At 45.6% G+C, this 12,869-nt stretch overlaps 1 long non-coding RNA gene across 1 annotated transcript in view; it reads right to left on the bottom strand.

Annotated features, from left to right (window-relative positions):
* LOC122926839 overlaps nucleotides 1-9,893 on the bottom strand; it is a 56,037-nt gene extending 46,144 nt beyond the window's left edge. Inside the window, exon 1 of the long non-coding RNA XR_006387726.1 lies at nucleotides 9,653-9,893. This is a non-coding gene — a long non-coding RNA (uncharacterized LOC122926839). The remainder of the gene's footprint in view (nucleotides 1-9,652) is intronic.
* Between the last annotated feature and the right edge of the window lie 2,976 nt (nucleotides 9,894-12,869).

Genomic DNA, 12,869 nt, shown 5'->3' with positions numbered 1-12,869 from the left:
TTGCAACTGCTATGGAGGAACAGAAAGCCACAAGATACAGTGGTCCCGTTAAAAACGGCCATCACAAGTTGGTTTTAAGACCAATGGTAGTCTATGGGGTTATTCACACAGGAGTTTTTTGACTGTCAGTGAAAAACTGAAGTAAAAAAATAGAACATGTTCTATCTTGTCCGTTTTTCACTGACAGACTGCCCCCATACAATTGAATAGGTCAATTTTTAATGTCCGCTTCTCAGAAAGGCATCAGTGAAATAAATGTCCGTTAACCACTTCAGCCCCGCTAGGTGAAACCCCCTTCATGACCAGGCCACTTTTTACACTTTGGCACTACACTACTTTCACCGTTTATCGCTCGGTCATGCAACTTACCACCCAAATGAATTTTACCTCCTTTTCTTCTCACTAATGGAGCTTTCATTTGGTGGTATTTTATTGCTGCTGACATTTTTACTTTTTTTGTTATTAATCAAAATGTAACGATTTTTTTGCAAAAAAATGACATTTTTCACTTTCAGCTGTGAAATTTTGCAAAAAAACCGACATCCATATATAAATTTTTCACTAAATTTATAGTTCTACATGTCTTTGATAAAAAAAAAATGTTTGGGCAAAAAAAAAATGGTTTGGGTAAAAGTTATAGCATTTACAAACTATGGTACAAAAATGTGAATTTCCGCTTTTTGAAACGGCTCTGACTTTCTGAGCACATGTCATGTTTCCTGAGGTTCTACAATGCCCAAACAGTAGAAAAACCCCACAAATGACCCCATTTCGGAAAGTAGACACCCTAAGGTATTCGCTGATGGGCATAGTGAGTTCATAGAACTTTTTATTTTTTGTCACAAGTTAGCGGAAAATGATGATGATTTTTTTATTTATTTATTTTTCTTACAAAGTCTCATATTCCACTAACTTGCGACAAAAAATAAAAAATTCTAGGAACTCACCATGCCCCTCACAGAATACCTTGGGGTGTCTTCTTTCCAAAATGGGGTCACTTGTGGCGTAGTTATACTGCCCTGGCAATTTAGGGGCCCAAATGTGTGAGAAGAACTTTGCAATCAAAATGTGTAAGAAATGACCGGTGAAATCCAAAAGGTGCACTTTGGAATATGCGCCCCTTTGCCCACCTTGGCAGCAAAAAAGTGTCACACATGTGGTATCGCCGTACTCAGGAGAAGTTGGGGAATGTGTTTTGGGGTGTCATTTTACATATACCCATGCTGGGTGAGAGAAATATCTTGGCAAAAGACAACTTTTCCCATTTTTTTATACAAAGTTGGCATTTGACCAAGATATTTCTCTCACCCAGCATGGGTATATGTAAAATGACACCCCAAAACACATTCCCCAACTTCTCCTGAGTACGGCGATACCAGATGTGTCACACTTTTTTGCTGCCAAGGTGGGCAAAGGGGCACATATTCCAAAGTGCACCTTTCGGATTTTGCAGGGCATTTTTTACACATTTTGATTGCAAAGTTCTTCTCACACATTTGGGCCCCTAAATTGCCAGGGCAGTATAACTACGCCACAAGTGACCCCATTTTGGAAAGAAGACACCCTAAGGTATTCCGTGAGGGGCACTGCGAGTTCCTAGAATTTTTTATTTTTTGTCACAAGTTAGCGGAAAATGATGATTTTTTTTTTTTTCTCTTTTTTCCTTACAAAGTCTCATATTCCACTAACTTGCGACAAAAAATAAAAAATTCTAGGAACTCGCCATGCCCCTCACGGAATACCTTGGGGTGTCTTCTTTCCAAAATGGGGTCACTTGTGGCGTAGTTATACTGCCCTGGCAATTTAGGGGCCCAAATGTGTGAGAAGTACTTTGTAATCAAAATCTGTAAAAAATGACCGGTGAAATCCGAAAGGTGCACTTTGGAATATGTGCCCCTTTGCCCACCTTGGCATCAAAAAAGTGTCACACATCTGGTATCGCCGTACTCAGGAGAAGTTGGGGAATGTGTTTTGGGCTGTCATTTTACATATACCCATGCTGGGTGAGAGAAATATCATGGATCGGATCCACAGAACGCATGCGGACGTCTGAATGGAGCCTTACAGGGGGGTTATCAATGACAGGGGGTGATCAGGGTAATCAGGGTGATCACCCCCCTGTCACTGATCACCCCCCCTGTAAGGCTCCATTCAGACATCCGCATGATTTTTTACGGATCCATGGATACATGGATCAGATCCACAGAACGCATGCGGACGTCTGAATGGAGCCTTACAGGGGGGTTATCAATGACAGGGGGTGATCAGGGTAATCAGGGTGATCACCCCCCTGTCACTGATCACCCCCCCTGTAAGGCTCCATTCAGACATCCGCATGATTTTTTACGGATCCATGGATACATGGATCGGATCCACAGAACGCATGCGGACGTCTGAATGGAGCCTTACAGGGGGGTTATCAATGACAGGGGGTGATCAGGGTAATCACCCCCCTGTCACTGATCACCCCCCCTGTAAGGCTCCATTCAGACATCCGCATGATTTTTTACGGATCCATGGATACATGGATCGGATCCACAGAACGCATGCGGACGTCTGAATGGAGCCTTACAGGGGGGTTATCAATGACAGGGGGTGATCAGGGTAATCAGGGTGATCACCCCCCTGTCACTGATCACCTCCCCTGTAAGGCTCCATTCAGACATCCGCATGATTTTTTACGGATCCATGGATACATGGATCGGATCCACAGAACGCATGCGGACGTCTGAATGGAGCCTTACAGGGGGGTTATCAATGACAGGGGGTGATCAGGGTAATCAGGGTGATCACCCCCCTGTCACTGATCACCCCCCCTGTAAGGCTCCATTCAGACATCCGCATGATTTTTTACGGATCCATGGATACATGGATCGGATCCACAGAACGCATGCGGACGTCTGAATGGAGCCTTACAGGGGGGTTATCAATGACAGGGGGTGATCAGGGTAATCAGGGTGATCACCCCCCTGTCACTGATCACCCCCCCTGTAAGGCTCCATTCAGACATCCGCATGATTTTTTACGGATCCATGGATACATGGATCGGATCCACAGAACGCATGCGGACGTCTGAATCGAGCCTTACAGGGGGGTTATCAATGACAGAGGGTGATCAGGGTGATCACCCCCCTGTCACTGATCACCCCCCCTGTAAGGCTCCATTCAGACGTCCGCATGATTTTTACGGATCCATGGATCGGATCCGTAAAAATCATGCGGACGTCTGAATGGAGCCTGACAGGGGGGTGATCAATGACAGGGGGGTGATCAATGACAGGGGGGTGATCAGGGAGTGTATATGGGTGATCACCCGCCTGTCATTGATCACCCCCCTGTAAGGCTCCATTCAGACGTCCGCATGATTTTTACGGATCCATGGATACATGGATCGGATCCGTAAAAATCATGCGGACGTCTGAATGGAGCCTGACAGGGCGGTGATCAATGACAGGGGGTGATCAGGGAGTGTATATGGGTGATCACCCGCCTGTCATTGATCACCCCCCTGTAAGGCTCCATTCAGACGTCCGCATGATTTTTACGGATCCATGGATACATGGATCGGATCCGTAAAAATCATGCGGACGTCTGAACGGAGCCTGACAGGGCGGTGATCAATGACAGGGCGGTGATCAATGACAGGGGGGTGATCAGGGAGTTTATATGGGGTGATCAGGGGTTTATAAGGGGTTAATAAGTGACGGGGGGGGGGGGTGTAGTGTAGTGTAGTGTTTGGTGGGACTGTACTGACCTACCTGAGTCCTCTGGTGGTCGATCCTAACAAAAGGGACCACCAGAGGACCAGGTAGGAGGTATATTAGACGCTGTTATGAAAACAGCGTCTAATATACCTGTTAGGGGTTAAAAAATTCGGATCTCCAGCCTGCCAGCGAACGATCGCCGCTGGCAGGCTGGAGATCCACTCGCTTACCTTCTGTTCCTGTGAGCGCGCGCGCCTGTGCGCGCGCGTTCACAGGAAATCTCGCGTCTCGCGAGAAGACGCGTATATGCGTCCAGAAGGAGTAAAGCAACCACCTCCCGGACGCATATACGCGTACGGCGGTCGGGAGGTGGTTAAAAATGTCCGTTTTTAACTGACTTTTTTTTTCACTGTCGTGTGCATGTAGCCTTAATAACCTGAGTCTGTACATCGATGGAAACCTAGTACCGTAATTGGTTCCAAAGTCCCAAATTATCATCCCTAGATAAGAGAAAATGAAGATTTAAGAAAGATAAGCAGATAACATAGATAAGCAACTCCTTACATATAACAGTCAGTGACAGGTGATGGAAGCTGTAAAGTACTTTCTATGATAAGCACAAGAGCTGCTTCAGGGTCCCGTGTAGTACACAGTGTACCAGGAAAACAAAATGGAGTCACCTTCGTCTGACCTCCAAAGGAGCAGTTCTTTCTGGCACAGATAGAGGGCAGTACAGAATATGTACTACTACACAGTACTGTAAGGCGGAGCTACTAGACAGCCAATACAGGTGCTATACAGGAGAAATAGTCATATTGATTGGATGGATTTGAGTCTGAGGCATTGTATGTTGAGTCTAGTTTCAACATGTATCCTGAGGCCAGTGAGGGACCACTGTATCATTCTCTATGGACACCATATTGAACACAAAAGGAAGGTTGTTGCTGCAGAACATAGCGCATAGAATCAAAGCCCTCTCCTGACATCTGTGACTACAGTGGATTACTGCTTATTCAACATGCAGGTTCAGCCCCTTAACCCACGATATAACATAGATACCCAGGGTGACAGAGGAAAATCAAGATGGGGACCTGCTATAGACAGTCCACTCAGTACGCTAGTAATCCCAACCAGTGTGCTGCTCAGATCTCCTCTAAACCCTGGTGCACTGCAGGGACTGATTATCTTAGGCTGCTTTCTCCTTTGTGAATTCCAGCAGGCTGTTCCGGCAGAGAATGTCCTTCCGGAAATAAACGGAATGCCAGTGGGGTCCGGCGGAGATCTGTACACTGTTCCGGCAGACAAGCGGAGAGTTGGCCGGACACTAACCTCTGCATGCTGCGGTTTGTGTCTGGACGATATTCTGTCTGTCTGCCCGAAAAGCATGCTGGAGTTTCACACTGTAGGTGTGAAGCTAACCTTAGGGATTAGCCCACATACATCAGGGAACTTTCACAGTAGGCATACTAGCCTTGACTGTCCCTTCTAGTTGTAATTTATTGACAGCCTGAGAGCCATTGGTTGAAGATCAGTGATGTACCGTATATGATAGAAGAAATGTTAAAGGGAAACTATTTAGGAACCAAACATTCACACAAGCATTTAAAAAGCAAAAATCTAGCATTTAAGCCAGACATCCATGTAAACACCCCTAGAAATACCCACAAAATGCCCACTATGTGGCGGGGCTTGCACAGGATTTTCCTGGCAAAACTAGGACCCTAAAGAGATGATTATGTTTAATTCTCAGTGTTTGCCAAGCAGTGGTACTGCCTGAATAAGCGGCTGATGGGTGACATCACTGGATCCACAGGAGAAGATGACGGCAGGGGGCAGTACTGGGTAGTAGGCCTGAACTATATTTCTGTATGGCTCTGATTTATTTTTGTCGAATTCTGCACAAATCTGACAGAAAAAAATTGTGGCCTCCTCTATTGGACTTTGTATGCAGAGAAGTAAAAGAAAAAATTCCTTCTAAGGCTGCTTTCACACTAGCGTTCGGGTGTCTGCTTGTGAGCTCCGTTTGAAGGCTCTCACAAGCGGCCCCGAACGCTTCCGTCCAGCCCTAATGCATTCTGAGTGGACGCGGATCCGCTCAGAGTGCATCAGTCTGGCAGCGTTTGTCCTCCGCTCCGCTCAGCAGGCGGACACCTGAACGCTGCTTGCAGCGTTCGGGTGTCCGCCTGGCCGTGCGGAGGCAAGCGGATCCGTCCAGACTTACAATGTTAGTCAATGGGGACGGATCCGTTTGAAGATGACACAATATGGCTCAATCTTCAAACGGATCCGTCCCCCATTGACTTTCAATGTAAAGTCTGGACGGATCCGTCTGAGGCTACTTTCACAATATTTTTTAACAATATAATGCAGACGGATCCGTTCTGAACGGAGCCACCGTCTGCATTATATGAGCGGATCCGTCTCAGACGGATCCGCTCTGAACGCAAGTGTGAAAGTAGCCTAAAGGAGAATATCTATGTACAAACCAAGTCCAACATCCTCTATGCACTGCCATATAGTCTTAATATATGCAGTTCCACATTTTTTTTCTATAGGGTATGTATCTCTCACAATGAGAGTTTAGAACGCTTGTAAAAATGTCCCATTTTGTGGCTGCATTTTTATTCAAGTGAGGCTAATGGCTTCTCTTAGCTGGTCAAATTTAGCTTTTTGGAAGTTCAGCATTTTTGCGCCTCTCCAAAAGAAAACTTTTCAAATGACAAGTCTATTATATTATGGTTATTTTTTTCCAGGTGTCTGCCAACCTGCATGTCTGTCGTTCTGTCAGGTCTATTGGTTAAAGGGTTTTTCATTCCTCTGGATAGATCTTCAGTATCTGATCGGTGAGGGTCCATAACTCAGGAAGCACCAGCAATTACGCTGTTTGAGAAGACAGTCCAGAGGATAGGTCAGTTAAAAATATTTCGGAAAACCCCTTTAATACTAAATCCCGTATGGCTGTCCCTTTTGTCGGATCCTGAACCACAGGTTTCAGTTTCCCAGTCTATATCTGGGTAGTTGAAGTTCCCCATAATAACCACCTCATGATTTGCTGCCTCATCTATTTCCTTTAGTAGTAGAATTTCTGTGGACTCATGTCCCTCACTTATATCTTCCTGGACTGTGGGCTCTAGACAGGACTTTACATAAAGGCAGACCCCTTCCCCCTCAGGTTTTGACGATCCTTTCTAAACAGTCTGTAACCCTGTGGTCCCTGTATGTTAACTGCCCAGTCATAGCTATCATCCAGCCATGTCTCAGTTATTCCCACTATGTCATAGTCCTCCTCACACATCACTAATTACCCTCCTCCCCATAGTTTAAACACTCCATCAACCTTCTAGCCATCTTCTCCCCAAAAACAGCTGCATCTTTGCATTGAGGGGCCGCCCATCCCTACTATAGAGCCTGTAGCCGACAGAAAAGTCGGACCAGTTCTCCAGGAACCCAAACCGCTCCTTCCTACACCGGTTCTTGAGCCACTTGATAACCTTCCTAATCTCTCACTGCCTTTCTGGTGTGGCTTGTGGTACACCATTAACTTCTATGGAGTTCTGAGAACAGCCAAGCAAGTGTACATCTTGGGAGTCGTAGTTTTACCACAGCTGGAGTGCCGGAGGTTACCTGTGGAGGCTCCAATCCAGGTTTTGGCTCACAATCACTGATGGAAATCACTGACCAAAACACTGTGTGAATGAGGCTTTAGATGCAAATATGGGCTTCCAAATGTGCAATTCGCTCACAGCAACATGCACCCTCAAACAGCTGTTCTAGGACTGCATACATTGGAGCAAGTACTTGCTAATGGGCATTACACCAGGAAAAAAGGTAAATTGAACATTGCAATGAAAATGATAAACAAATGAATAAATGCAATACCCTCCTACAGTCCCTGAATCTAAAGTCACGTAATCTCAGGTCACATACAATACAAAACACACTGGCACTCTGGCAAGTCTGTTTTTGGCTGCCTTTACACGCGGCAGACTTTGTGGCAGAAAACCCAGCGACTGAAAATCAGAAAAAAAAAATAGAACATGTCCTATTATTGTCCACATTATCCAAAAGGATAGGACTGTTCTGTTAGGGAGCAGCTGTTCCGTTCCGCAAAATGAGGAATGCACATGGCTGGTTTCAATGTTTTGCGGATCCGTAATTTACAGACGGTCGAGTGCATGAGCCCTAAGTCTGCAATTCCCAATCAGCTCTAAACCAGTCTGCAGACATTTTTCTGGATTCTCTGCTTTCATTACCTTCATTAGATATTGTTTGCTATGGGCAGCTGCAGTTTTCAGAAGTGAGGCCTAGGGGTGTCGGGGGCTATATATTCAAATTCTGATATATAAACATATCAGCAAACATACCCACATATCTTCTAATTTACAACAGCTCTATGGCGCTATATATACATGTACATTTGATGTACATTTTTATCCAGTTTATAAAAAAAGAACACAAAAAACACAAAGCTAAACATAAAAGTAGTGCTACCGATGTGTTTCTGTAATGTATACTATAGAACAGGGATCAGCAACCTTCGGCACTCCAGCTGTGGTGAAACTACGACTCCCAGCATGCACACCTCCTTGGCTGTTCTCAGAACTCCCAAAAGAGTAAATGGAGCATGCTGGGAGTCGTAGTTTCACAACAGCTGGAGTGCCGGAGGTTGCTGATCCCTGCTATAGAAGCTAACATCCGACACAAAGGGCAATTTGCTCAGTTCCGACCCTGATTCAGGCCGAGAATCTGTTACTGAACTGAGGCCCAAATTACTGTATAGGGCCATGATGGCTAACCTCCGGCCTCCGGCACCCCAGCTGTGGTAAAGCTACAACTCCCAAGATGTACACTTGCTTGGCTGTTCTCAGAACTCCATAGAAATGAATGGAGCATGCTGGGAATCATAGTTTCACCACAGCTGTAGTGCCGGAGGTTAGCCTTCACTGGTATAGGGAAACAGACAATGGGTAGTTAAAATATTTGCCAGAAACGGCAAATAATCTTTACAGAAAAGGTAACTGTGGCCCTCGGCGATACTGATAACCAAACTAGTAGCTAGAAACTATATCCAGCATGAATTTCCCATTATTCCCATATTTTTCTAACCCCCCAAACAGTTAATAATGAATACAAGGGACACTTGACTTACATTATTATAAAGCAAACATTTCAGTGAAGTCGTGGAATATTTTTTTAATTATTTACATTCATGGTACTGTTCCTTTAATTATATTTTTTTTCTTCTCGATTTTTTGCCATGTGGCCTGCATACATTATATAATCCTGAAGAGACACATCCTTCCATCTATATTCCATATAAGCAGAGAGGAATCTGAATGATATGCCTATTTACGCTGGCTGAGGAATAGGGGGCTTATAATGGACTCCCCAAAATGAAGAATTGACTAGCATTTCTCATGCACATGGTGAATAATGAGACGTATGGTCTTTTGTAACAGTTATTTCCCTGTATTTGCTTAATTTTCATTGAATCCTCAAACCTGACAATGTCATGTACTCAGGCAAAAATCACCAAAAATGGTGCAGACAAAGAGTGACAGGACTCCGGGTCAAGGTCATTAAGTACAACGCTGCAAATACAAGCCAGCGTGAATTTTTTTTTACTTTTTCATATGTATTTGTGACAACATTATTACGCAGGATACAGATATTAGCAGTTGTCTATGGATGCGGCCTCATGATAGGTATTTTCATAATGAACCCATATGATATGAGATTGGAGTTTCGTATCATATTGATGGGCCTTTAAATATCGTACAATCTAAGAATATATAATTTTATATAATATTTATAAAACAATAGCATAAAAATCTAATAATGAAATAAAAAAATATTATATAATGTGATTGCGTAACAAAATGTATAAAAATGAAATATCTTTACGGTCGGCTAACCTTAAATTTCTCCATTACATAAGAGCCACTCACCATTTTTTCATGGCAGCTTTGAGTTCAGAGCAGGGGTTCTCTACCGGCGCTGTGTTGACCTCCTCTATGGTCGGCGCTGATTCTTCGGCTGGAGCGTCAGACATATTGGTTGTCAGTTGGATCTTGTCAGTCCGCAGAGCTGGAACAGCCTGATACAGTGCTGCACTTTTAGGAGCTCTCGATCTGCGTTTGACTGGCCCAGCTCCCCCCTTTGATCCCTATCTATGTCTGGTAGGCAGTGGACTGAGAGAATTTTGTCACACTGACAGGAGGTAGAGCAAGGCCAGCCCATCGGCAGGGAGGGGTGATCAGAGGACAGAGTTCTTCGAGCTGAGCTAGATTCCTACTAACTTGGTTGTAATTAATTCACCAAACTAAAACAAAAATAGTGATCCTGGGGTCTAAGATGGTTAATAATAAGGAACAATAGATTGCATTCAACTCTGCAAAGCAGACAGATAACATATACTGCAGGTGTTGTGTACCTTTAAAATGTGCTCTTTTTATGTGAATCGTTGTGATTAGAGATGAGTGAATCGAAGTTGACGAAGTGGAATTCGATCCGAATTTCAGGAAAAATTAGATTCGCACCGAATCCGAATTTCCTCACGCTTCGCATTTTTTCCTGAAATGGCTGCTGCACATGTGTGGACATGGAGCAAGGAACTCTGGGAAGGCAGGATTACCCATTATACCATGGTTCAGTAGGGGAGGTTACAGCCTGGGTAATAGGAGTAATCCTATTACACCTTGCTGCACTGACTAGGGACTCAAATTGCCATTATACAGCTCTGTAATTCCAGAAAACCATTCTTGTTATTGGGGTGTTACAGCCATTAACAGGGTTTATTACAAGGAAATGTGTCTACATTTTATTTGCCCTTGTGCAGTGCAGTTATATGTTCTAAAGCATTTTTTGGCTTGTATTAGTGGGAAAAAGGGATTATTAGCCATTGTTACAGCACTTTTTGTCATGTATTAGTGGCAAAATAAAATATATTTGCCGCTCAGCGGTGCAGTTATATGTTCTAAAGCCTTTTGTGGCATGTATTAGTGGCAAAAGAAAAATATATTTGCCGCTCAGCGGTGCAGTTATATTTTCTAAAGCCCTTTTTTGTGTCTATTAGTGTGAAAAAAGGCCTTATTGTGTAATGAAGTGAGAAAAATACAGACTTTTTTGGGGTGTTTTAATTTGCTTTTTATTTATTTGTTCTAGCAGTATGTCAAACAGAGAAGTGCCAGGCTCTGCACAGTGGAGTGGCAGAGGCCTAAATGATTCTGGCGCAGGCAGAGGTCGCAGCAGAGTAAGGGGGCATGGCAGCAGGGGTCACTATGAGAGGCCTGAGCTCCCAGTGTCAGCTAGTGGTCGTGTCTTGACCAGTAACCCAGCGGTTCTTGAATGGTTGACTCGATCTTCGACTTCGTCGCTAGTGACATCAGACACCCCCAGCCAAGAGTCAGTGGGTTTGTCAGACACAACCCTTAGTTGGCATGGCCTGGGAGCAGGCCCTGTGCCTTCACCTGTCTTCAACCTGCCTCTGTCCTTTTCTGTTCCCTCAGCCAGAGAAGTATTATATGCTGTGGGCTCAGCTCCACTATACAGTGAGGACGAGCTACTAGAAGACAGTCAGCAGCTACTGGCCTGCCAAAATGTGGAGGAGACATCCACCGCTTCCTCCACTAGACAGGCAAATAGTGATGAGGAGAGTGACATGGGAGCTGACCCAGAGAAGGTTGAGGATGACATCAGTGATGTGCAGACAGTACTCGATGATGATGATGTAGCTGATTGCACTTTGCATTCAGGTGACGAAGGGGCTTCATCATCATTGGGAGAAGAGGTTGGCAGCTTGCCCGTGAGGCAGCAGTGGAGCCAGCAAGTTGCTAGCATGGCTAGAAGTCAGCAGGGTGGCAACATGGGAGGTCGGGAGCCAAACGTGCCCAGGGTAGACCACCCGCTTTGCAGAAGCCTACCTGCCCGGGAAGTAGCTGTGTGCGGGTTCACGGAGGCAGCGGCGGTAGCAGTCAGTCAATGCGTAGCGTTGGGGTTAAAATCACCTACTTGGCGGTGTGGTAGTTTAGGTGAACATGGCCATATGTAGAATCTGTGGGCAGAAAGTGAAGTGTGCCCAGGGTGTCAATGTTGGCACTACGGCCCTGCGTCAATATATGCAGCGGCATCATAAAGTGGCCTGGGAGAACCGTTGCTCCAATGTTATGGTCCAGCCTGCCACAGCAACTGTTGCATCCCCCAGTGGCACGCCGCACCTGATTTCAGGCAGTCAAGGCTCCACCACCTCAGCCGAAGGGAGCTGTCTGTCCTTCCCATCATCTGCTGGTCCTGCTGCTCCTGCTCCTCATCAGTCATTTCGTTAGCAATCGATCACCGAAGCGATTGCCAAGAGACAACAGTATGTGTGCACTCATCCAATGGCACAGAAGCTTAATGTGCTCCTGGCAAAGTTGCTGGTGCTGCAGTCCCTCCCTTTCCAAGTGGTGGACTCTGCACCTTTCAGAGAATAGATGGCTTGTGCCGAGCCGAGGTGGAGAGTCCCAAGTCGTAATTTCTTTGCCAAAAAGGCAGTACCAGCCCTGCTCACGTATGTAGAAAAGAAGGTGGGCCATTCCTTGAGACTGTCGGTGTCTGCCAAAGTGCACGGCAGTACCGACGTGTGGAGCTGTAACTATAATACATGTCCTTTACCGCCGACTGGGCGAATGTAATTCCTGCACAGCCACACCAGCAACTTGGCCAGGTGACGCTGCTTCCGCCTCCACGTTCTCACGCCGTTTGTCCTGCGACAATGTCCACCTCTGCTTCCTCATCCTCCACCGTGTCCCCAGCCTCCACTGCAGGGACAATTCTCAGTGCCCCTCCAGCATACCACATGTGCAGGGCACGACGGTGTCATGCTGTTCTGCACCTTATTTGCCTGGGCGAACTGAGTCACACAGGAGAGGAACTGCTCTGTGTCCTTCACCGAGAGATCAAATCCTGGCTTTCTCTGCGAAAACTGATAATCGGAACCATGGTGACCGACAACGGGAAGAACATGGTGTCGACGCTGCGTCAAGGAGGGCTGAGCCATGCACACTGCATGGCACACTTGTTCAATCTGGTTGTCAAGCGGTTCCTGAAGTCTTCCACTCAGCTGCAAGACATCCTAAAAATGGCCAGGAGACTTTGCATGCACTTCACCCACTCGTACACCGCAAA

Source organism: Bufo gargarizans, chromosome 2, assembly GCF_014858855.1.
Source record: "Bufo gargarizans isolate SCDJY-AF-19 chromosome 2, ASM1485885v1, whole genome shotgun sequence".
NCBI classification, from domain to species: domain Eukaryota; kingdom Metazoa; phylum Chordata; class Amphibia; order Anura; family Bufonidae; genus Bufo; species Bufo gargarizans.
Note: the sequence above shows the minus strand (reverse complement) of the source record. Positions and strands in the feature narration are given on the sequence as shown.